The sequence below is a fragment of the Mauremys mutica genome, chromosome 5 (assembly GCF_020497125.1).
Source record: "Mauremys mutica isolate MM-2020 ecotype Southern chromosome 5, ASM2049712v1, whole genome shotgun sequence".
Lineage (NCBI taxonomy): Eukaryota > Metazoa > Chordata > Testudines > Geoemydidae > Mauremys > Mauremys mutica.
The window spans coordinates 23468536-23493330 of record NC_059076.1 but is presented as its reverse complement, the minus strand read 5'-3'; the positions used below and the strand labels follow the sequence as shown (position 1 = coordinate 23493330).

General features: G+C 40.2%; 1 protein-coding gene across 13 annotated transcripts in view; it reads right to left on the bottom strand.

The window, feature by feature from the left end:
• ARHGAP24 (Rho GTPase activating protein 24) overlaps window positions 1-24795 on the bottom strand; it is a 536453-nt gene that overhangs the window by 112409 nt on the left and 399249 nt on the right. The window contains exon 1 of one of the 13 annotated variants that reach the window (XM_045019060.1): window positions 7675-7792. The exons of 10 other annotated variants lie outside the window; for them this stretch is intronic. The gene's annotated coding sequence lies outside the window, so the exon portion shown is untranslated. Of the gene's footprint in view, window positions 1-6119; window positions 6207-6758; window positions 6778-7674; window positions 7793-24795 lie in introns of those variants that run through there. 2 more of the 13 variants (XM_045019061.1, XM_045019059.1) reach the window with 2 other exon arrangements.

Sequence of the window (24795 nt, the reverse complement as noted above, 5' to 3'; positions counted from 1 at the left end):
CTGTGGTCACAAGTTCATCACAGCCTCATCTCAAAACCAAAACCCAACCCTTACAGGGCTTTAGTGGGCCAAAAACCTTCCAACTCCATTCCTAAAAACTGGGGTCCACTTGGACCAGAGGCCCTGTCTGTTTGCTGGATCAGAAAGAAGGCCCTAAGTTAGGTATAACTCAAGCTATATATATAAAAAAATTCCTCTCTGTCTCTTGGTCCTAAGAGAATCCAGCTTGAACCAGGACCTGTTAGCCCCTCTCCTGGAGGTGTTACAACCTGAGTGAATTTGCCTAACCACCCCACTCCTCCGCCCAATGTTCTTAGTTCCTGAAATGCTGTGGTCTCCTCAATAGTACATGAACATTGTGTTTTTAATACAATGAACTCCTAAAATACTTAATTCAATAAGGTTTGTCCAGGATCTTGTCATATCTACCACAGTCAGTTCACCCCATGCTGCTCTTCAAAAGCTGCCAGAGCAGGAGCACAGCTAGGTAACCATGAGTGGCTTGGACATCACATCCTTCCTCAGGGCAACCGCACACTGGAAAACCTGAGAGCTACATGATGGAGGAATCGCCTGCTTATCTTATTATGGTTTGACAGAGAACACTGTCGTGTCCCTCACAGTCCTTGTTTACGCATGCATTCCATAATCCATTAACATTACTAATTTACTAATTACTGTTACTAAATCTGAATTATGGCTATAGAATGGTGTGCACCGGTATGATGGAATATTGATTCTGGTACTTACACAGTGGGGCTAGTCTGACTGTGATGGAGTGGATGGCAAAGGGGATATGGAAATGAAACAGTTCACTGCTGTCTCTTCTATCTTGCCTGGTGACTAAGATGATATACAGGAGATCAATGCTGCCTAAACTGCACTGGGGCGCTGAACAGTTGAACTGTACTCCAAAGATTGCACTGACTGCTTCAGCTAGAGTTTTCCAAGGAGAATCCCACAGCGTTTCACATCACCCCTCTTCAAAAGCTCCCTCTGCACGTTCTTATAGTGTGTCTGTTCCTATCCTGCTCACACTGATTGCCTCCTGCACTCTAAAACTACACACAGCACACCTCTGTTTCAGCGTATTTGGGGGCGGGGCAGGGCACACTGACCCCCTGGGTGCTTCTTTGTGCTATACATGATGACTGGACCATTAGTGTGATATTCCAATCAACTACCACAACTTTCTGAGTTGAAAAATGTGCAAATATACAGCACTGGGCTTATTTGTTTCCCCCAAAATGCCAGCACAGTGATCTGAACAGCACAGGATCAGTGTCAGTAACGGCCAAGAATGGAATGTGTTTTGTTACAGAACTCTGAGCTGTCCAAGACCAGGGCGCTGTAATATTTCATAAACCTGAAGGAGGAGAAAGTGTGATCAATCTATGACCCAATTTCAGGACAGTGGATTTCACTCTAAACTCTCCTTGAATGTTTTTTTTTTTAAATGTTCTATTGGTGGTTCGGTTCACACTCAATACATCACAGCTCTTCTGTTTCTGAAAGGCTAAATAAAATATATATTGCATTAGAAAAGTCACTCCCATTAATGACACACTCCTGTGTGTAGACTTTTAAATGTCTGTTCCAGCTTTTGACCATGAGGCTCCTCAATTATTTTAGTCATTTTTTGTCCAACATTTCCAGGCTCTCCCCACTGTAAATGGCATTAGTTTTTACCTCTGAAGGCTGAAGTGTTATGCATCCATCAAGCAACCATTCTGTCATTTACACAAGAGCAGGGCTCACAGTGGCAAGGGATGTAGGAAGTAGAATAAATGAAAGCAAAAATGAACTGTATCTTTCCACCCCTAACACGACTGCATCAGCAACTGCCTTAAAGAGATATCAATATTCAAAATCCACTACTCAATATGTTTTGTACTTTTAGAGAGAACATTTTTGTTTACAATCCATCTACTATTGGAAAGTTAAGATTTTCTGATTAAAGTTCCAGCTTGCTAGCAATGCAAATATTCAATGGGGGTCAAATGAACACTTTAGAAGTTAGAGCAGAATGTAAACAGGGAAGCTGGACGTACCGTCAGATGTTGTTAGCGTCTTTCATTTGCAGTTTCTGGATGCGATATTAAGCAGCAAAGATAAATGAGCATTACAGGTATTAACCCTAAAACACAAGGTTTTTGTTTTAATGAACATTATTTGTCATTCATGGCTTCCTTGGCTTTCTTGACTGATCTGTGTAAAGTGTTAATTCTGTCACTAAGGGTACGGCTACACTACTTGCCAGATCGGCGGGTAAAGATCAATCTATCATGGATTGATTTATCGCCTGTAGTGTAGATGCGATAAATCGATCCCCAATCGCTCTCCCATCGATTGCTGAACTTCAGCTTGACGAGAGGCGGAAGCAAAGTTGATGGGGGAGCAGTGGCCGTTGATACCGCGCTGCGAGGATGCGAAGTAAGTGATTCTAAGTCCATCTAAGATATGTCGACTGTCGACTTCAGCTACGCTATTCTCGTAGCTGAAGTTGCGTATTTTAGATCGATCCCCCCCAACCCCCCAGTGTAGACCAGGCCTGACAGAGATCTTTCCTGTCCACAAATCGAGCCTTTTCCAATTTTGCTCTCAGTTGAGATCAAATTTTACCCTGTTTCTAGAAGAGCTAGCAAGTGTGATTGTGTGTGAGTACTGGAAAATAATTCACAAAACTGAGACTACTTAGATTGATCCCGAGACCCATATAAACCCATTTGTGGAAAGAAAACAAATCACCTCCCATCCTCACCTTCACCAAAAACTCCAGCCAAACAAAAATACAGCTCTTTTTCAGATAGAAAATATTAAGAAAATTAAGTGTTCTCCATCTGAATTTCACACATCTGGACACTTGCTTGAAGCACTATACTAGATATCTTAAGAGAAAGCCTATTCTACTGAGGCTTCCAACCCAATTCTGAACACCTAAGTGTCTCGAAGAGAGTTTGGAGAAGCATCCAAAAAGTTAGCTGCTGTTCATACTGCATAGCCATATAAGAACAAAAGCTCAGTGATACAAACAAGTAAACAGAATTAAGTAATGTACACCTTGAAAAGTGATATATTCTAAAAAGAAACTCCAAGAAACTGGATATATGAAGATAATGTCAGTGTACCATACTTTGGTTTAGTGCCTTTGACAATAAACAAATACCCCTGCGTAGAATCTTATCATGCTTCATGGTCCAGGAATTTGAAAGGAAAGGCCTGGTCACCTTTAACTTTAACCCCCACCTGAGCCGGGTGTTCTTGGGAGCCTTAAAATTAACTTTACATTTTCAAAAGTACTCAGCTCTGAAATTGGGGGGCAAGTTTTCAAATGGTAGTTAAGGCACCTAAATAATGCTCAGGTTTTCAAAAGTGCTCTACGCACAGAAACTGCCATTGTGAGCCACATGGCCAGATTTCCAGAATTGCTTAGCATTCCAATACACTGGTCACTGATTGGGATGAGTAAACAGGAGCTGGAAATCTGGTCACTTATTGGGATGTGTAAGGAAAGGGAAACTTGGTTTGAGTTGACAGGAAGACACATTAGGATGTGGAACAGTCACCCAAAGAAAGATGAGGAAGCCCCATTGTTTGGGACTCAAACTAGGAAGGATGAAGAACTAGAAACACACTACAGTGATTAGGGAACTAGCCCTGAACCCAGGAGATTGAGGTTAAATTCCCTGCTCTATCACAGGCTTCTGAGTAATATTGGGCAAGTCACTTATTCTCTGTGGGGATAATGGTGGCACTGACCTACCTCACAGAGGTACTGTGAGGATAAATTATTTCCAGATACTGAGAATCTCAGATACTTTGGTAACGAGAGCTATATAAGTATCTTAGGAACGTAAATAGCTTTGCATTTGGAGGATTTGGGACTGGCAAATCCATGTCCACCTCACATTCAATCAAGACAGACCAACCAGGCCCCAGGCTCAGAAGGGGACACAAAACATTTTCTGCTTCAATTTTGTATTGCTCCTTCTCACCCTAGTAGAAGGTTCCCCTTCCCCCTAGTACCCTCCTCCTCTTTCTCTGCCCCAAAAGTGGCTTAGGGCCATGTTTACGATTATTTGGATTGCAACAGTACCCAGAAGATCTAAACAAGATGTGGTCCCCATTGTGTAGGGTGCCATTCAAACACATAGCAGGACATGGTTCCTACCTCAAAGAGTGTGTACATTTTAATTCAGCCTTAATATTTTCCTGTACCGAGTAGCTATTTTTCTCTTCAGGGCATACATAACCATGGAATCAATCAGTGATCAAATCACCAAGTGAAAAAGACAGCGAGAGTCCTCAGCACAGTGATACCACAATATGCTAGAATTTTTAGAATATAAAGATAAGCCAAATTCCCAACCAGAGAAAAGAGGAGTGGGGAAGGGGAAAGAAGGAGGCAGCTATGGTCATGCTGCAGCATCTCTAAATTAAAAAATGACAACACCTTGCTCTCCTCTCCAAAATAACCTCTCGTTGCATAACAGTAGTCCCTCTACTTTCTGATTAGAGACAATAGTAGAGATGTAAACAGTTTCATTAGGAATGGACAACTGTGTTCTTGGAGGTTAATATACCTTGCCCCTTTTACACATGGATAAGCACTAAGAACACAAAACATTCAAGGTAACAGTGGATGAATCATTTGATCTTGGCATTTCTAATTAACCTTTACATTGCCTTGCTACTCTTCAGAAATGTCTGGAGTATTCTGTGTGCATACAATTCTCATTACACACACACTGTTTGCCACAGCAGACAAGATCTTTGGACCAGTAAGTCCTGTACTCTCTCTTTGGCAGTGACCTATACCTTATAGTTCAAAGAAAGTGAAAAATCCTCCATTAATGCTTTTAGGCCAAACTTTTCATGTTTGGGTGAAGCTTTACATTAAGCATCAAAAGGCCAGATTGTGACACCCTTACATTGTGCGCTGCTCTGCAAGTAGTCCCATTGAGTGAGTATGAATGACTACCTAGCACTAAATAAACTGATTGCTATAAGGGAGCTGCAGGTGCTCAGCATCTCTGAAAAAATCACACTTCCTTCCTTCCTTTCTTTCTGGTCTGGTGCACAAATATGAATTTATGTGCTTAACTTTAGCTACACAAATATAAAACTTACTACAGTAACCAGGTGTGCAATACTAAACATAAGACTGAAGGTAGAAGAATTCCTCTCTGACCCCTGTCAGTCATCAACTTGCAGCCTGATGCATGAAATTTGAGTTCACCCATCATACTCTACATAAAAGGTAATAAAATTAGCCAAATTTGTTAACAATCCAGACACAGTGCTTGACTCATTATCCTGCAGTGGTTAATTCTACAGGTTGATTTCATGCTGCGTGGAGCAGCATATCCTTTTATTTGTTCTACATTTATTCAACATTAGTTTAACTAAGCAACTTCTTATTCCTAGTACTATGGGATGGAGTTAAGTGACAGAAAGGGGTTGATCAATTTTCAATATATCTTTAATAATTTAAGAGTTTTAAACTCTTCTACTATTTTCCTCATCTTTTCAGGAGAAATCACTATTTTTTTAAATTATTCAACATATGTAAATCCCATCATACCTCTAGACTATGGAGTAGCAGGTTAGTCGGTTCAGGTCATATAACAATCTATCTATAATTTATATTGTAAAAATAAAGACATTCAGTGATTGGGATGAAATTCACCAACCAGAATGTTAGGCAATTTTACATTCTGCAGGAGCTGTCTGTTGAGATAAATCTGAATCAATCTGTGAATGAGATATTCCTGTTAATTTTAGTATCTGACCACCAGTCTAATCGACATTCAAAAACCTAGCATATATGAGCAGTCACACGTCCAACCTATAACCCTATTCCTGTCATCTTTGACTCCTATGAACCTTGCCAGAGATATGTTACATACACTAGAAATAAGCATAAGAATATATACACTTACTAGGAATGAGGTGAGAAATTGATTATTAAAACTATCGCTAATGCTCTTGACCGTCAAATAAAGCATATTCAACTAGAACTGAAAAACCTGACCTCAGGAGCTCAGATATTACAATGATGAATATAGTGTAAGAACCTACACACAAGAGAACAGATTGAAGAGAATATAATTACATACCTATGTAGTTTCTCTACATTATTGCAGTAATTTTAATGTACTGCTAGATAGATAACATCTTACATTACTGCATATAATTGAAGTTCACAATTTCTTCTTCTCCATTTCTGTTTTCTAAAGAGTAATAACAAAGTGGCGTTTTTAAAATATGGGGGGAAATGTACTGAGAAGTTATTTTACATGCAGTAAAGCAGATGCAATCCTGTAAGCTCTCTCTCCCCTCTGCAAGGAATTCACAATACATTACACAATACTAAGAAAAACTATTAAGAATTCTAAAGTGCTTTTTAGGCTACCAGTAGTATTTTGAATGTGTAAAAGTTATGCCACCTAAACCCAGTCACTATTCAAGAGCACAGTGACTTACTGCAGAGCCTAGTTTGTCAGTTATCTTATTTCAGCTTTAAAATGTTACTTTAAAAATTGTCAGAACTAAATCTTGATACAGCATCAAATCTTGCCTCTGGACAAGAATGCAGAAACGATTTAAAAAAATTTACATAGCTTGTCTCTGTGATAGTCAATATAATAAACAGATGTTGACAGAACCAGATATTAAATGGAATAATGACCACCGCAACAGCTGGAAATGTGCTTGTTAAGCAAATATCAAATAAATCTAAAGCTTTGAGCTCTCACCTTGCACAAACACACACTTCCAGAAGAATCAGTAACAATGTAGGCACTTCCAGTGTGCTAGCCAGAGCAGCTGCTGCTGTTGTGAACTGCTTACAGCACAGCCAGCCCTGTCGCTTTTCTCACTATCTGTTTGTTCTCTGCAGTTTCTCCCATGACTCCATCACCCAGGAATGGCAACTACCTCTCTCCTTAGCATCGGTAGTGCACTGGCTGCTATTGAACTCAGGTAACAAAATGACGAGTGAAACAAGGTCAGTGCAATGTGAGCAGAGACAAAGTGCGGGAGACAAAGAGACCCTAAACAAGGGTTACTGAGCTGTGTAAATCACAGCTCAGACAATGGGAGGTCAGAAGAGCAGTGAATCTGAGAATCACAACATGGGACAGAGCCAATCAGCTTACCCAGGAACCCTTCTTTAGGCAATAAACAAACACACAAAAAGAACCGTCTTGGTCTTTGCCAGTACCAACACCCCAAACACTCTGTTCTGATAATATCCTCCTCAGCCTAACTGGAGGTCAGATGGGGAGTATTTTCTTTCACAAGCTGTTAATATTAGTAGAAAGGAATAGATCACAGCATGCCTTACATGCCTTACAGACAGCAAAAAAATCCCCCAAATAAATACAGTACACTAACTTTAATAAGATTTCTTTACTACTATTCCCCGCTCCCCTGCACTACTGCCCTTTGGTATTTTGCCTCAGCTCCTGTGAGGATCCCACAGAAGGATACCGAGAGGAGATTAAGCGATTTAATAACTGATGGTCAGAGCAGGAATTTATGGAATGACATCTCTAAGGACCTGATCAGATAGTAGAGGACATGCTAAAATTTTCATGCTCTGTCTCAAACTGACTGACTTATTTCTTGTGCTAACTGTGGATTATAGCAAGATAATTTTTATTAAAATACCTGATCTTGGTTAGGTCTCCTTCCCCAACTGGAAATCTTTAGTATTACTTAAAGCTGTTTTCTCTGGTCTTCTTGCCCTTGTTGGTGGACCCCTCGTAATCACAATACAGCAGCTCTCTGGGCTTCACAACAAGTAGTTTGTACAGGAACTAAAAATAGTGTTGAATGTTTAGTGAAACACTTGCCTTAGTGACCCTAATGCCAGTTATCATGTGTCCAGGGATTCTGTGAGTTCATTGTCAGTAAGCAACATAAACTAATATTAAATGTAGTTCAGACCTTCAGAGAGAAAAAGAATTCTTTAACAAGCTCATAAAAGTTTTGAAAGAGAGACCAGTGAGTAAATCCTGACCTTGAAAACTAAAAGGGACAGGGTGAATTTGTTTTGAGAATTTGCCCTGGGAAAAAGTTGCTTAAACTGTTATGATCAGGCAAAGCACTCAGTAAAAAAATGTGCTGTAGCAATCAATAGATCTTTTCCCTCTGTGTGTATTCAGAACAGAATCACAAAGATTTTTTATATTAGTTTGAACACCTGTTTCCCCTATTGAGGCAACACTTCTGTGGGAACGTGAGCTGGCTAATGTATCAACAGGTTTGTTAATAGCCGGTTCAAACTTGCAGGGCCATACACAAGAGTTGTGAAAGAGAAGCACTAAGTCACCTGTACAACTGATCAGCATGGTAGTTTGTAGAGCCGGATGATAAGTGCAGAAAAATGTCTGCAGGAATTTTTTTGCCAAAAATGTTTCATTGAAATTTATTTTCTTTGAGAATTTTTGACCACTATAAACTGGCTGAAAAACAGGAAAAATATCAATGAAAATACCGAAATTAAAAATTTTTCCTCACAGTTTTGAAAGTACTAGCTTTAGTACTTTGTAACTTGTGAATCAGTAAAGTGAACTGCTGCAGGTGAAGGGAGCAGGCACTGCAGGCCATAGGAGCCCAACAAGAACACTGATCATTGTGTTTTGGAAAGAACCTCTGAAGACAATGGGTTTGCATAGGGAGAATTCCGAGCTTAATTTTGTCAGCAGAATATTTAGTATTGGTGGGGATGTACAGAAAAAATCCAGCTCAACTCTCAAGAGTAAATTTAGAGGTGGTGTTTAAGTTAACATATATTAGATTCCTTCACACATTCTCACTAGATTCTCTTGGACTTAAGTTGGTGTAACATACAAGTCCAGGAGTGGGAAGATGGAAGTTAGTGTGGGAGGTGGATTAAGGGTATTTTTGTTAATTTATTATCATCTTATATCTTCTTCTAGTTGCTTTTTTGCAACACTGAAAAAGCTATACCAATTTAGCTTGTCCAAAAGTCAGCTAAGCTCAGTGAGCCAAACTGAGAAGTAGGCTAGTCATTGGTAAGTGGATGTGAGTTTATAAAAATATGTATCAATGAGTCCAAGTTGTTATAACATATCATTAGAAGGAAGAGAGAGAAGGTCATTTACATTACTCCAAATTAGGCTGCCTTTACACTCACTTATGCATGTCGTTGGTGGGAGGGATGGGGCATGGATTTGCAGCACTCCCTGTTAGGGAAAGCATCTCTTCACTTAAATTGAGCAAACATGATTTGGGGTTCTTGAGACAAAACAATGTGGAACCCTTTGACGCCATTTTCAGAAGGTCACTTTTCAAACTAGATCCTGTGAGGTCCATCAGGTCTTGAAAACAGGCCTGCACAGCTGTCAGCCAGCAGAAACCTCCATGCTGCCTCCCAGTGACAGGTGTCACCAGCTTGCACTCCAGTTGTCATGACCTGTTGTGAACACAGACTAGGGGAAGTTCTGCTTCAAGGGATGTAACAGGTAGCAGCCTCATGGATCCCTGCACTCTATCGACCCAGGTTCCAGAAGTATCCAGGCAACAGTGTGAATCTCCTGTAGCTTCCATAACCATTTCTGCTCCCTGGTCTTGAACTCCTGGATTTAACCTTGGCTTGATTCTGACCTGGCCTCCTGACCCAGACTTTGGTACCAACCCCAGCCTGGAACTTGACTACAAAGTCTTCTGCTACTCTGAGCGTCAGGTTTGATCCTACTCTGACTCTTAGTCTCAACTGCCCTTGTCAGGATCCTGACAGATCTGCAGTTTAAAGAATTAAGTGAGATGCAAAATTTTATTTTAAAAAGGTTAAGACTGAGGAACAGACTGATAAGATAAGGTAATGCCTGGAATCTAGGAAGAGAATGGAAAGAGTTTTTAAATCACTACCTTGCTTTATTTACTTTCACACAATCACAGCAGTTAAGTAATGGAAAAGACCTAGGAAATCATGTAATGCATTCTGTTGCTAATGGAAGGTCATTCCCTTCAATTTATTATCTAGTGTTTTGTTTGTCCAGCCTAGTTTCAGTTCTATGTATTTGTTTTGCAAAAGTAATATTTCATCATCTTCCCCCTTGGCAATGAACCCTACAAACCTCTACTACTCCTTCCCAATACTCACAAAAACACACTGGAAAGCAGTGCATCCAAATCTACATCCAGGGATGTGTTTTCTCCTTTGCTATTCAGCTCTCTGGCTATTATTTAGAGGAAGAAGGCATTAAGAGAATGCCAAGTTCTTTCTGCTAATTTATTAGGAGAGCAGTTGAGCCTATACTCAGCATCACGCAGCCATCTGTTATTGCTGTTTTACCTGAGAAAACCACTAGTCGATGCTAATTAGGAAGTAATTTAAAAAGACATTTCCAGAGCCACCTGCACCCAGAAAAATAAATATGAATTTTCCCCTTCCCTCCCCTACTGCCTCTATTCTGATGGCCCAATCCTGCTTTATTGAAATCAACGGGAATTTTGCCATTAGCTTCTATAGGAGCTGACTCTGGCCCTAAGTCACACTCTCTTAAATGTAGATTGAGTGAATATTCCAGGTTTCTTATTTTAAAAGATGCCCATCTTCCACTACCCTGCCAGAGAAGTAATAAGAAACCTACAAGCCCTCGGCATCAGATGAGCCTGCTCCTTAAAGCTGCTTCTACAGGAATAAGTAATATAAGTAGCACTATGAATATTCAGCAGACAGCCACTGCCTGAGGAGTCAGATGATGGATTGAGCTTGATGGTAAAAGAGTGGAAATGAAAGACGACGTTGGCCAAGATTTTTAAAATGTTAATTATTGAAATCATAACAATATCGTGGCTACCTGTGGACAGCTGAACAGAATTAAAACAGAATTAGGGAACCTTCAGCGAAAACAGAGTTGCTCAGTCTATTTCTCTCCCCCTCTGAGAAAATCTGTTCTGAAGCTTCATCTGAACCTCTCAGAATATTATCACCACATTTAATTAAGGAGGAGTATAGAGTTAATCTGTTCAGCAACCAATATTGAAGTAAGTAGCATATGATCAAGCCAAACACCCAGTCCCTGGACCCAATCCTGCTCCCACTGAAGCAAATGGCAGTTTTGCGACTAACTGCAGCAATGCAAAGTCTCATCCAGAGATTACAGCTTAATTTCTTCCTTTCAGTGATGCCAATTGGAGTGGACGTGGGGAGGTGAATGCCCCCCTCCCAGGTTTTAGCACTTCCTCGAAGTTCCACAGGCTGCCAAGTTCCATAGGCATGTTGGAGCTACCTAATCTAACACTGTTTTATATCATGTGAATTCAATACAAAGCAAGACAGATCCTATGAACTCCTCCTTTACATCCCTCTTTTATAAATGGATAGCGTGTTGATTTCCAAAACATGTAAGGGTAGGTTTGAAACTCGGCCTCTTGGCGCTGTGTGGTCTGGTGTAGGATTCATCATTAGAAGTCACTGGGAGGGTAGTCACCAATGTCCAAATCCTCTCCCCAGTGCACTGCCTAAGTAACACAGCTCAGTGCTGGGGAAAACGACACGAGTAAGGAGAGAAAAGCCCTCCTGCTGAGGGGCGGTGGAGATGGATTGGTCATGTGCTTCGGATGGAAACTGATTCCATCATCAGAATAGCAATAAGATGGACACCTGAAGGCAAGTGAAAATGAGGCCACCCAAAAACAACATGGCAAAGAGCTGTGGAAGCTGAGCTGAAAAACCTGGGGAAACATTAAAAGACTTGCCAGAAACAGACAGGAGTGGAGGAGCTTCATCACTGCCCTAAACGCCAGAGGCGTAAAAGGAACATGTTGATGATGATGAGCGATGTAGCTGGGTCGACCTTACATTTTAGTGTGGACCTGGCTTAAGTAATGTTACCTTAGTATGTCCTATGTTTCTGAGTATTCCTTGCAGGAAGGATAAGGAAATGAAGGGAATGTTGCAAATACTGAAGTAGACTGATTTATGAGTCAAAACTAGCAAAAACTTGAGTAATCCCACTGTACAAAAAAAAGTGTCAAAAATAAATCTATACTCTGAATGCTGAGGCAGATGACCCTAAATAAACCAATGAGTGGCACCAGCACCTGTAAACTATTCAACATCTATTTAGACATCATGAGCTTGATTCTGCACTGGCTCGCATCTTGTGTGAAGTGTAATATGTTCATATCGGCTCTTTGGGACAAGGACTTTTTTTGTTATATGTTTGCACAGCTCTTTGTGCAATGAAGTTCCGATCTATGATTAGGGCTTCTCAGCGCTACGACAATACAAGTTAATAATAATAATGTACGTGTGGACAGATCAGCTTTGCTTATGTTTTATCAAAATACATAAATAGCTACACAAGGTGCAACTTATTGAAGAATCAGACCTCATGATTACTACTATTCAGTAAAAATACCTTCTTTTTTTAAGCTTATCATTTTATAGTTCTTCCGTTCTCCCTTACACATTTGCTATTTTTACATGCATGCCATATTCAGAGGGATCATCTGGAAACAGCGTTTGTTTCATCTGTCCCAGTGTTGACCAAGCTACTGTTACATTCCTGAAGTCCTTGGCTGTACATCATAACCATGGCTGCTTCAGCAGGGAACAGCTGTGTAAGAGGACAAGGAGAAGGAGGAAACAGGGAGAGAGTATGTGCTGCATATTTTCTTGTCAGTCGGGCTTGTGGATCTCTAGGCTGCTGCTAGGAGACATCTCCTTGGCCCACAGTAACCAGATGTTTGAAACCTTAATGGTAAAAAGACCTTTGTCAATCAGAGAGACGAGCCAGGAAACAAATCACACAATTGGTGTGAGGTGTCAGGCCTTCAGAGAATTTTTTGGCCCAATAATCCTCTCAGGGCTTGGCTACACTTGTGAGTTACAGCACATTAAAGGAGCCCCGGGCACACTAGCTCACTCCCTGTCCACACTGGCAAGGCATGTAGAGTGCTCCGACTCCACAGCTACAGCGCTCCTGGTACTCCACCTCGGTGAGTAGAATAACATTTGATGCACCCCCGCTGGAGCACCCCGGCATCAGTGTGAACGAGGTGTTGCATTACTGAGCTCTGATCAGCCTCCAGAAATGTCCAATAATCCCCTTAAGTCAAGTGGCCACTCTTGTCATTGTTTTGGATATGCCATTTGAAAGCTCCGTTTGACAGCCAGCTGCTTATCTGCTCCGAGACAAAGCAACCATTACTGTGGAATGCTGTGTGCGAGAGAGAGAAGCGGGGGGAAGGGGAGGTCTGTTGCTGTCTGAACTTACAAGACAGCATGCTGACATGGTCTCAGCCCCCCAAAAACCCACTCTCTCTCCCGCCACATACACACAACACACTCCGTGTCACACTCCACCCCACCTCACCCCACCCCCATTTGAAAAGCACGTTGCAGCTACTTGCATGCTGGGATAGCTACCACAATGCACTGCTCTCTGTGGCCACTGCAAGAGCTGGTAATGTGGCCATGCCAGTGCGCTGTCAGCTGTCAGGGTGGACAGACTACAGCATTTTCCCTACTGCGCTCTATGAAGGCTGGTTTAACTCAAAGCGCTCTACATCTGCAAGTGTAGCCATGCCCTCATTTATACTAGTATAAATCAGGAGTAATTCCATTAAAAGTCAATAGAGTTACACAGCTATAAAACTGGTGTAAGAGAGAGGAAAATCAGATCATTTGTGTTCAAAGACTGGATGGAGTTTTGCAGCCTCAAGAAGCCACATGCATCAAGATTTTGGTCACTATTCACTCTGTCTCACCAAAAAATGGAGGACTGTTTGGAAAGTCAGGACCAACACTTATATGTGGCCATCAGCTGAAAACACCTTTCAGGAAGCATTCTGCAGAAGATGTGTGGGTCAGAGGACCTGGGGGTTCTGCCCTAGCTATATCCTGGTAGGTGACTGACACTCCAGCTATGCCCTGCTTCCCTTGCTTTTAGTATTACTTCAAGGAGAATAACCTTGCTTTTTGTGTGTCTCATGCAAGACTCAAAATGGGGGCTCTCGAAGGACTGAGTTTTAACATTCTGGCTGTATCTGTGTATTAAAGATTCATTACAAACCCATTTTCATATGTTCATCATTTCTTGAAGATTCACTTTTGGGTCTGAAACTTTGTGTTTGGATTCCATTCAGAGGTGAATTTTTTAGGCAAATCTGAGCAAAATCCTTACACTTTATTCCTATTAATTTATTATTCATATTATTGAGTTTGGGGCATTAGGTAAAAACAAAACAGTGTTTCTCTATTATCCACAATTCTTTAGTCATGTTTGTTCCAAAACAACTGACATTTGCAATGGTCAAGTTTGAAGTGTAAATGATTTTTAATGAGGAGTAATTGGTCTGGCAACAGTGAAATAAAAAAAAATGTTATGACCGGTGAAAAGTACCTTCTGAGCATGTCCAGGAGCTTCGGCCAAGGGCCTTCTTGCAGAATCTAACAAAGCCTGCCCTGCCTAGGACATTAAGATGAGACTGAAGATAATTGAGTGCATTGTTTAAAAAATATTATGTAATTTAGGGTCTCTGCAATTTTTGTTCCATTATGAACATTTAAAATACAATAAATATCTCTAGGCCTCATTCTCCTTTCATGTCCAAAACAGGAGAAATTTCATGACTTTATACCAGTGTGAGAAAAGATCCCAGATCTCAAGGGTCATACAGAAACATACATTTGGTCAGGGTTTGGTTTTGGAAAGAGAACTGGTTCCAGGTTCCTAGCAGAGATGGATCTGGACCAAGACCTATCTTTAACATCCCCAAACTTTGGGATGGTTTAGGTCTGGAATCAAACTTTACAAAAAAATAAATAAATTTTACAAAAAAAGAGCCGTCTGCATAATTCTCAGAAAGCAATTAAAATGTACAACACAACTAAAAATGTTATGGGATACTCCTGCAGGAAAGTAAACCATTCTTTTGAGTTCTTTCTCATGTAATAACCGTGCAACATGCACTCAATTATAATATAAAATATCTAGTTGGTAGAATAAAGCTGACCAAGTACAGCCTTTAACTGTAAACTAAAGGTAAAGTACTTGAAAAGACAAAAAGTCAGGTGGTCAGATTCCAATTACAGTTACCACAGATAAGGTATGCCTCTGTGCATATTTAATGCAAGGATAATGCATTCATGGTTTCCTTTTCTTGTGTTGACTCCAATTCCCTGTTTACTGTTGTTTAGTTCCACTTGGTACTTTTGAAATGAGCATAGGTCTTTTTGTGGGGGCGGTGGTAGTTTTTTTGTGGCACACTGAGCTGCCTGGATAATTCTAAATCTGACATAGTAACATCATTTCAGGAATGCTAAATTCAGCTCTCGTATGTGAAGGGCTTTCAGCTGCACAACACTTTAACTTGTGTGATAACACTTTTGGCTGCCACTGTGCCAGTGCATCTCACCAAAAACAAAACAAAACAAAACCCTTCAAGAGCTGAGAGACCATCAGGAATCAAGGTGCTACACTTCAAACAGCTTATTCCTAGGGGGAAATAGGGAGAAAATTAAAAAGTATAACAGATTGGACTTGGATACGCCTACCCCTCTTCTGCTAGTACATAATCTGTTAGGAAAACATCTTTTCTGTCTCTCCTGTATATCTGTGTGTTGCAGGTGGAAATACATAGATTTACATAGCCAAATTTGTATGTAAATAACATTTAAAACAGTAATTTCCTTTCTGTTTTGAGGATGGAAAATTATAGTGTCTCTGTGATGCATTTATCTTCCTGACATAAAAAGGCACCAGCTGGTATTGTGTTTAGTTTTACCAGAAAACGAGTAAATACAAATTGATTAATTACAATAGATAATTTAGCTCCCATGTGTGTAGATTTCTCACTAGTTCAAGACTTATTGCAGCAGCACAAGCTTTGAGCTGGGGCAGAGCGTCTAAGAGACCACCCATGCTGCTACATATAACAGTTTCCTAAATATAGCCTTGCACCTTTCTTATATGTATCATGAGGATCCTGTCTGAAATAGCGAAGAATGGACTTAATTTTTTAAGTGCTTAGGCAAATATAAAGACACTTCCATGCTGGCAAAGGGTGGTGTGGTTATTTCTACCTGATCTTCTGTTGATAACAGCACCGTCATGGTTCTAAATCCAAACAAGGAGAACAAAAAAGTGAAAACTGGGCTCCCAAAGAAGAGAATTAGTATAAGAATTCTTTAAAAATCAGATCTGACCTGGACCAATGCAAGGGTGACCCAGAGAGACTTAATCCTTGCTTCATTAAAAGGGGGAAAAAAACCCTGCAAATTCTCCATGTCTGGATAGCACAGATGGACCCTACACTGGACAAATGGACCCATGTCCTCATAAATTATCCAAAACTCCTTAAGCTCAGGCAGCTGCCAAATAAGTTCAATGTGGTGCTGTCCTTTGTGTGTATACATGCCAACAAGAATGACCTCACTCATGGATACAGTATGTACCCCGTGGTCCTCATAGCATTCCTTCTTCCGCACCCTTTGATGGATTACTGCAGAAGGCTGACCCACTCTCTCCTAGGATGACCTCATGCCCTTCCCTGTTGTGGAAGAAATGTCCAACCACAGCAAATAAGTGTTTTAGTCAGACATGTGTTAGGGCCAAATCACAGTCCCTGTTCAAATTATGATGATGATGATTCATGTTTACTCCAGTAGTGCCTACAGACTAACCAAGAAGGAGACCCTATTGTGCTAGACAATGTACATACTGCCTCTGTCCTGATGGGATTACAGTCTAAACAGACAATACAGACACAGGATGGGGGAAAGGGTGTAAAACCTTAAAGGGTGTAAAACCACAAGCAGACTGAACTATGATGGGGGCAAATGTCATGTTAGTTCCACAATTTTTTTTTTCTCCTGCAGTGCAAATCCCACATAAACTCTCTTTGCACTAGTGCAAAGGAGGAAGGAATCCTCCCCCTACCGGTTGTGGAGAACAAGAGCAAAGAAGTTCCACAGACAGTAGCATTTATGAGCTCCCACTGCACATGGAGTTTTAGCCAATGGGCCTACCTAACCACCCATCCCAAATACTCGTCCCAACTGCCTCCACCCCCGACATGAAGTGCAGAGACAACCACTGAGTGGTGCCTCTCTGTGCATAGCTAGAGTGGAGTCCCCTACACAGCTTCTCTGCAAAGAAAACCTGCACCAGTTCCATTGCCTTTGAGGCCTTCTACAAGCCACAATATTTAGTTCTTCACAATTCTTGTAACAACTGGATGACACGTTTGTGCCCCCTCCACCTCTCCCCCCTCCCCCGCAAAAAAGGGGGGGAACCTACAATCTCCAGTACTGCTAACCCCAATCATGAGTCAGGAACCAATGTTGACAACACTGAAAGAGACGCACATTTTTGCCTACTCAATGTGAGCCTTTTATGGTCAACAGCACAGTCATCTACACTGCTTCCATTCAAACTCGGCTTTGGCCAAATGTTAAATGTTGGTTTAAATGTCCAATTCAAAAAAGTGCTCTTGGTCTAGTTCCTAGTGGAAACATCCATATCATCCTACAAGTAGGGCTGCCAAGCGATTAAAAAAAATAATCGTGCGATTAATTGCACTGTTACACAATAATTGAATACCATTTATTTAAATATTTTGAATGTTTTCTACATTTTCAAATATATTGATTTCAATTACAACACAAAATACGAAGAGTAGATTGATCACTTTATATTTATTTTTGATTACCAGTATTTGCACTGTAAAAAAACAAAAGAAATAGTACTTTTCAATTCACCTAATACAAGTACTGTAGTGCAATCTCTTTATCATGAAAACTGAACTTACAAATGTAGAATTATGTACAAAAAATACTGCATTCAAAAATAAAACAATGTAACATTTTAGAGCCTGCAAGTCCACTCAGTCCTACTTTTTGTTCAGCCAGTTGCTCAGACAAACAAGTTTGTTTACATTTGCAAGAGAAAATGCTGCCTGCTTCTGGTTTACATCAAAGTGAGAACAGGATCATGGCAGTGTTGTAGCCGGTGTCACAAGATATTTATGTGCCAGATGCACTAAAGATTCATATGTCCCTTCATGTTTCAACCACAATTCCAGGGGCCTTGTGTCCATGCTGATGACAGGTTCTGCTCAATAACATTGCAAAGCAGTGCGGACTGACACATGTTCATTTTCATTATCGGAGTCAGATGCCACCAGCAGAAGGGTGATTTTCTTTTTTGGTGGTTTGGATTCTGTAGTTTCCGCATTGGAGTGTTGCTCTTTTAAGCCTTCTGAAAGCATGCTCCAGACCTAGTCCCTCTCAGATTTTGGAAGGCATTTCAGATTCTTAAACCTTGGGTCGCATGCTGTAGCTATCTTTAGAAATCACATATTGGTACCTTCTTTGCATTTTGTCAAATCTCCAGTGAAAGTGTTCTTAAAATGAACAACATGTGCTGGGTCATCCTCCGAGACTGCATAACATGAAATATATGGCAGAATGCGGGTAAGATAGAGCGGGGGATGTACAATTCTCCCCCAAGGAGTTCAGTCACAAATTTAATTAATGCATGATTTTTTTAACAAGCATGGAAGCATGTTCTCTGGAATGGTGGCCGAAGCATGAAGGGGCATACGAATGGTTAGCAATGCCTTGCAATGCCAGCTACAAAAGTGCCATGCAAATGCTTGTTCTCATTTTCAGGTAACATTGTAAATAAGAAGCAGGCAGCATTACCTCCTGTAAATGTAAACAAACTTGTTTGTCTCTGCGATTAGCTGAACAAGAAATAGGACTGAGTGGACTTGTAGGCTTTGAAGTTTTACATTGTTTTATATCTGAGTGTAACAAAAAATAATCTACATTTGTAAACTGCACTTTCACAACAAAGAGATTGCACTATAGTACTCATATGAGGTGAACTGAAAAATACTATTTCTTTTGTTTATCATTTTTACAGTGCAAATATTTGTAATAAAAATAATACAGTTTAATTTCAATTACAACAAATAATACAATATATTTATGAAAATGTACAAAAACATCCAACATATTTAATAAATTTCAATTGGTAGTCTATTGTTTAACAGTATGATTGAAACGGCGATTAATCATGATTAATTTTGTTAACTGTGATTATTTTTTTTTGAGTTAATCGCGTGAGTTAACTGCGATTAATCGACAGCCCTACCTAAAAGCTATAGTGACAGCTAGCCCCCTTGATATTAGGTTCAGTAAAAAGGCCAAGGAAAGAATGGTTCTGGAGAAGGAACCTTTTTACTTCCAGTCAGCGCTGGGAAATATCGGTAGGGTGGTCTGTCGAAGCTTGCATTGCATGAGCATACTGTGGCTAAATAGAGGACATCCATACAATACATCCTGCCCCTTTAGCGGCTCGAAAACAAGTTGGGAAAAATGTATTGGTCAGAGAAAGAATAAAATGAAGTCAGCTTCTGAAAGAATCTTGTGATAGGAGTCAGGACACTACCACTTTCTCTACCCTTTCCTAGATCTGGGAATGCAAGAGGTACCCCATCCTTACTATTAATTAAATCCTTCTCTCCTGTCAGGAGTTCTCTGCCAACAGCAAGATGGCTTCTATACTGGGGAGAAATGTTTTGTCATTTTTGTAAATTCAAACTATTATGTCACTTGACATTTTCAATAGCTTGGGATGTGAAGTGAAGGTTGTAGATGATCATGGTCCCCCCTGAAGCTTCATGCTTTCTTCATGCTCTGGACTGGAAAGGCTGCAGATAAACAGGTCAAATGAGGTATGTCAGCACAGCAATTAAACACTCGCGGCTGGCCTGGATCAGCTGACTCAGGCTCGTGGGGCTTGGGCTGTTGGGCTGTAAAATTTCTGTGTAGACGTTTGGGCTTAGGCCGGGGCCCAAGCTCTGGGACTCTGCGAGGGGGGAGATTTACCATTCTCTACTTTACTGTCAAGTTAAAAATGTGCACATTCTTCCTTCCCTGAAAGGAGGTCTTGTCCTTTTATTAGGTAAACAACATCTGAGAGGCCGTTAAAGGCTCTAAAGTGTATCATACAGGTAGCTAATCGATAAAATGTTAATGACAGACAAAGCACACACATTACATCCATGTGGCTTTCATAAATTAATCACAATATTGATCCCCACTCCATCCAGGCAAACTTTCCCTTCTATCTCCAGTTTCAAAGAAGTGCTTAAAGCAGCAACAACCCCCTTTTCTTCCATCCAGCTGGACAGAGACCCACCACATACAGTTTCGGTGAGCACACTGAGAGAAACAAGGAAGAGGAGCAATAATTACTGTAATTAGTGCTCATGTAACACTTTAGAGGAAAGCACTGCAAAACATGAATTAAATAAGCCTCCAAAGCAGCACTGTGAAGTGGGTAAATGTTAGTATCCCCATATTACAGACAGGGAAACAGACACAGAAAAGGAACAGAGACCTGCCAAGAACATGCAGAAGTCAGTGGCAGATCCAGGATCTCAGGTGCTCCTGATTTCCAGACCTGCACACAGGCCACCACAGAACTAAACTAGAGGTTACAAGTAAGTTTTCAACCTGTAGACATGCTTGGCTTAGGACAGTGATGCTTAGCTGCACGAGGCCTCTGTCCTGCAGTGGGCACCATAACACTGAGTATGACAGTGACTAGCAGTTGTCCTATTTTAGGAATGTTATTTGAAATTGCATTTTCTCAGCCATGGCACTGGACATTATTAAAGAGCCTCAAAATTTGCTGCTCCACGGAATTTAATATCTGGGTATCCACTTCTTGCCAGCCTTTGATCAATTTTAGTTAGTAATACAATGACCCATTAAATACTTTTAGTGGATACTCAATAGCCCTTAATTTCTCCGCAAACTCTGATTAGAGAAGACAGTGGGGTTACAAGTTCCCTTGCAAAAGCCAGGACTGAAATGCATTAAGAACACAGCTCTGTCAAAGTTTTTTCTAGGCTGTTGTCCAACATTCCATGAAGGACTCCTTTTACATACACAAAGGAGACATGGGGATAGATTCGTAGCCCTTAGCAAAATATATGGGCTTTTTGGCACAATACGCAGTGCAGCACTTAAATGTCATCTGTAACATGTAAACTCCACACACCTGAATGAGAGTATATGAAATACAGTTCCATTTCCTTCTTTGGGGGGAAGCTGGGAGGGAAAACAAAACTTGAATTCATATATTCAGAGATGGCATTTCTTACAAAAAAATATTTTGCAATATCATCTGTGGAGAAGAAAATACTTTGCCCACTCTGGAGATGAGAATGAGAAAGAGAGTTTTCGGTTTTACTTTTTAAAAAGCTGCTGCTAATAGCACTTCAGTAATAGTGTTCCAAAACAAATACGGAGAATATGAAGCAGAAAAGAAAAAAATGTGCAGAGATGATGAAATGATCCTTTACATAGCTGAATCATTCACTAAACAACAGTATATATTCTCCAGATTCAGTAGTACTGTCTTAAGCTGTTTTTTTAAGACTTTTATTGTATTGCCTTCATATCTACACTATTGCAAGGAAACTAAGGAATTGCTTTCTCCTTCCCCCATGAAACTAGCACTATTTACTGATTCCCTAAAAGGTGCAATATCTTAATGTGACATCTTATGTGTGTTGGTAACTTTTTTAAGGAAGTGAGCAAAATTTTATCCATTTGGATTTCAAGTGGTGCATATTGTACCAACGCACAATGGTTCCATTCTCATTGCCCAGCATGCACACTGCCTACAGGTATAAGCACCCATCAAGTTAAAAGGGCAGCTACCTGATGTGCATCCCCATTCCCATGAGTGCCAGCATTTAGACTTTGACCAGGAGGAATGAAAAATGGAACTAGGATCTTTGGGAGTCCTCTCCCAGATTATAGTGAAGTATCCTATCTAATTTCCTGCAGTCTAGAAAATTAAGGCATTTCAAACTGATGAGATCATGCAATAAGATAGAGAATTCTTCAAAGTCTTGCACTAGAAGAGTGTACCAATAGTAACGGAAAATAAAGTCCACCAAAACAAAAATGATTCAAAAGCACATATATGTTTCTCATTAGACGTCCATATTTTATATAGATCAAATTTGGTGGGGGGGTGTGTGTGTGTGTGCACACGTGCATGTGTGTAGAACTATCCTCCTTATTTCCCCACTCTTTTCTCCCTCATCTTTATAACTTCCCCCTACTTTTTACACTTTATAATTTTTCCCTCAGTGTTGGTGCTGATTTTTTCACTGTTATTTCTATTGAATGGACGTGAATCCACTCCTTGGATGGAGGTAAGAGAGAGAGGCAGAATATTTCAACTGAAATGCTTGCTACTTCTGAACCCTGGCACTACCCAACATTTTAGATGAGGTACATCAATGCAGTTATCCGCTGTGCTTACAAACCAGCGCTCTCTTTTGGTTTACCTCCCTCTTTTAGACAAACTGGAAATAGTACCATGAGCTCCTGCAGTTACAATGGTTAAATGAAAAGGCAAACTGAACTGACAACTACAGTAAAAGTTGCTGCCATTTGCCCATGATGATGGGTCAAGCCAGTGTTTGAATGAACAGTGGTATGCTTGGCTATCAGATCTAAAGAGTATCTGGCTTTGTGTTGGTGTTTTTAAAAATTTATCATTTTTACTCATTGTAAGAGCACTAAGGTTAACATTTTTTGTCTCTCTCATTTGAGTTTAGCAGGGAAGGGAGGCTGCATGGAGCTAGTATCTTTGAGACCTTCTCACTTCCAGTCCAACTTTTATATATACTGTACTATTCAGTTATCTAGGCCTTTTCAATCCTGTCTCCTCTTCTTCAAGCTTATTTGCTCAATTTTGATCTAGCAGTTTTCTTTATGCTCCCTGGACTATTTGGACACAGTGTTGCAACTACGAGGACATGAAAATGCTGGGTTTTATATATAGTATCTTGATATAGAAAGTTGTATAATGTACTGAAACAAAAAAATTCCTCACTATGACACAGGTTTCTTACTCAGAGGGCATGAATGTTGACAGATTGATAACCAGCTGTATTCCCTTGCTTCAGTACATATGTTTTGCAATGTACAATGTTTTGTTAAAGGCTTCAGCCACCCTGTCATCAGAACTCATATTGCACATTTTTTTAAAGTGAACTTGTCATGCACATCTCAGGAAAGAAGCATACATTTGTTTTGCAGAGAAGAATGACAAATGATCCAGTTAAGGGACTGATTGACTGGATGTGGATAACCAGTATGATTTGTTTGGAGGCTTGCTCTATGGTACAGATGGAGGGTTCTTTGCTGTGTATGAGAGCCAGTCCCATTGGCTTTAATGGGGACTGTACATATGCAGCAAGAGAAGAATAGAGCCTTGAATGTGTAACTCAGGTACAGAGCTCTTGACAGTCATATTGCTCCCAGTTTATTGCTTAGAAACCGTGAATTTTTAATTTTTTTCCAATAGACTTAATCTCTGTTTGCAAACTGGATGCAGAGTATTGTAACTGTGGGGAGGGGACATCCAACAGAAACAATTCATCTGGATGGTGGGTGATTACTACAGATACTGCATTAAAAAACTGGATCAGCACATTGGAAAAGTTAAAACAAATTAATTTTGCATTAAAATTATCAGTTGATTTCTGTCTTGGCCTCCCTGGGAATTGAACCTGTCTACACAATTAAAGTGGGTAAAGATTTCCTCTGAAGCTGTAAAAGGCTATTTACAGTCTTGTATCTCCATCATAAACATCCTATTCTAATCCAGTATAGGCTTAATAAAATGACAAGTACTAAAACATCAGATGAATAAGATCAACATATTAGGCATTTAAAACATTGCATACTTCTGTTTTTCACATTCCATCTTGAGTTAGTAGAAGATCCTGCAGCTCATCTACTAAAAGGGAATCAATAAAAGAACAGTGTTTGTTTTAATCCTGCTTTCTTCTTCTTTGTTCTTTAGTAATTATTAGTGTGAAAGAGAATATAAGGTTTTGGCATTTGTTTGTTTTTAAAAGGTGCTGGCCTACTTGAAATCCTGAAGAGTAAAGTTCTCTCTGTATGTGCAGACTAGGTAGCGCATGAGCACTGCAGGGCAAGCTTCCCCACACAGCACTGTGATTACTAACATTACCATATAAACTGTGGTTACTTTTATCTAGTAACACATCACTACAACACTTAAGGAAGGACCAAAATGTCAAAGAACAATGGTGACGTCAAGAAATGAGAAGCTATAGTATATGCATTGTTATGTATACTTATACCTACACTGGCTTTAGATCCTGTAGGTTAGCATTACTCTAATCTCATTGCATTTCTTCAAAATAATTTTTGATATGTATGAAATCTCTCTCTAACCAAAGTAGCTGAGAAGAGAATTTCAAATGTATCCCATCCAGATGGTACAATCTTATCAAATTTTCACATGTTGGTTGGCTCAGTTAATTAAAACCCTTTCCTTTCCCTGGTTAATGGCAGGTCTGTGCAGCAGAAATGGCATTGGAACAGATGTTTGTAAAATGTCAGAGCAGCAGGGTGATCACTCCAACCTCGCTGCCTCTTTGAAGGACTACTCTGTTTACATTCTCACTGGCCTCATGTCAACCCTGGTAAATATTACCTTTTCTTTGGCTGCTTTACAAAATAAGATACATCAAGTTTCTTGGTCAAAGTCATTTACTTTTTAAAAAGGGAGCATGTCACCACCTGATGAGAGGCGGTCTTTTTTAAGATATGGGGGAAAAAAACTCCACTTAATTATGAAAAGCATGCCAGGATTTTGAATGTGCCTTTGTCCTGTAAGTTTTCTTATGATGTCAATACAGAACTCCTACTAAAATAGCAGCCAAGGCTTAACAGAAAAA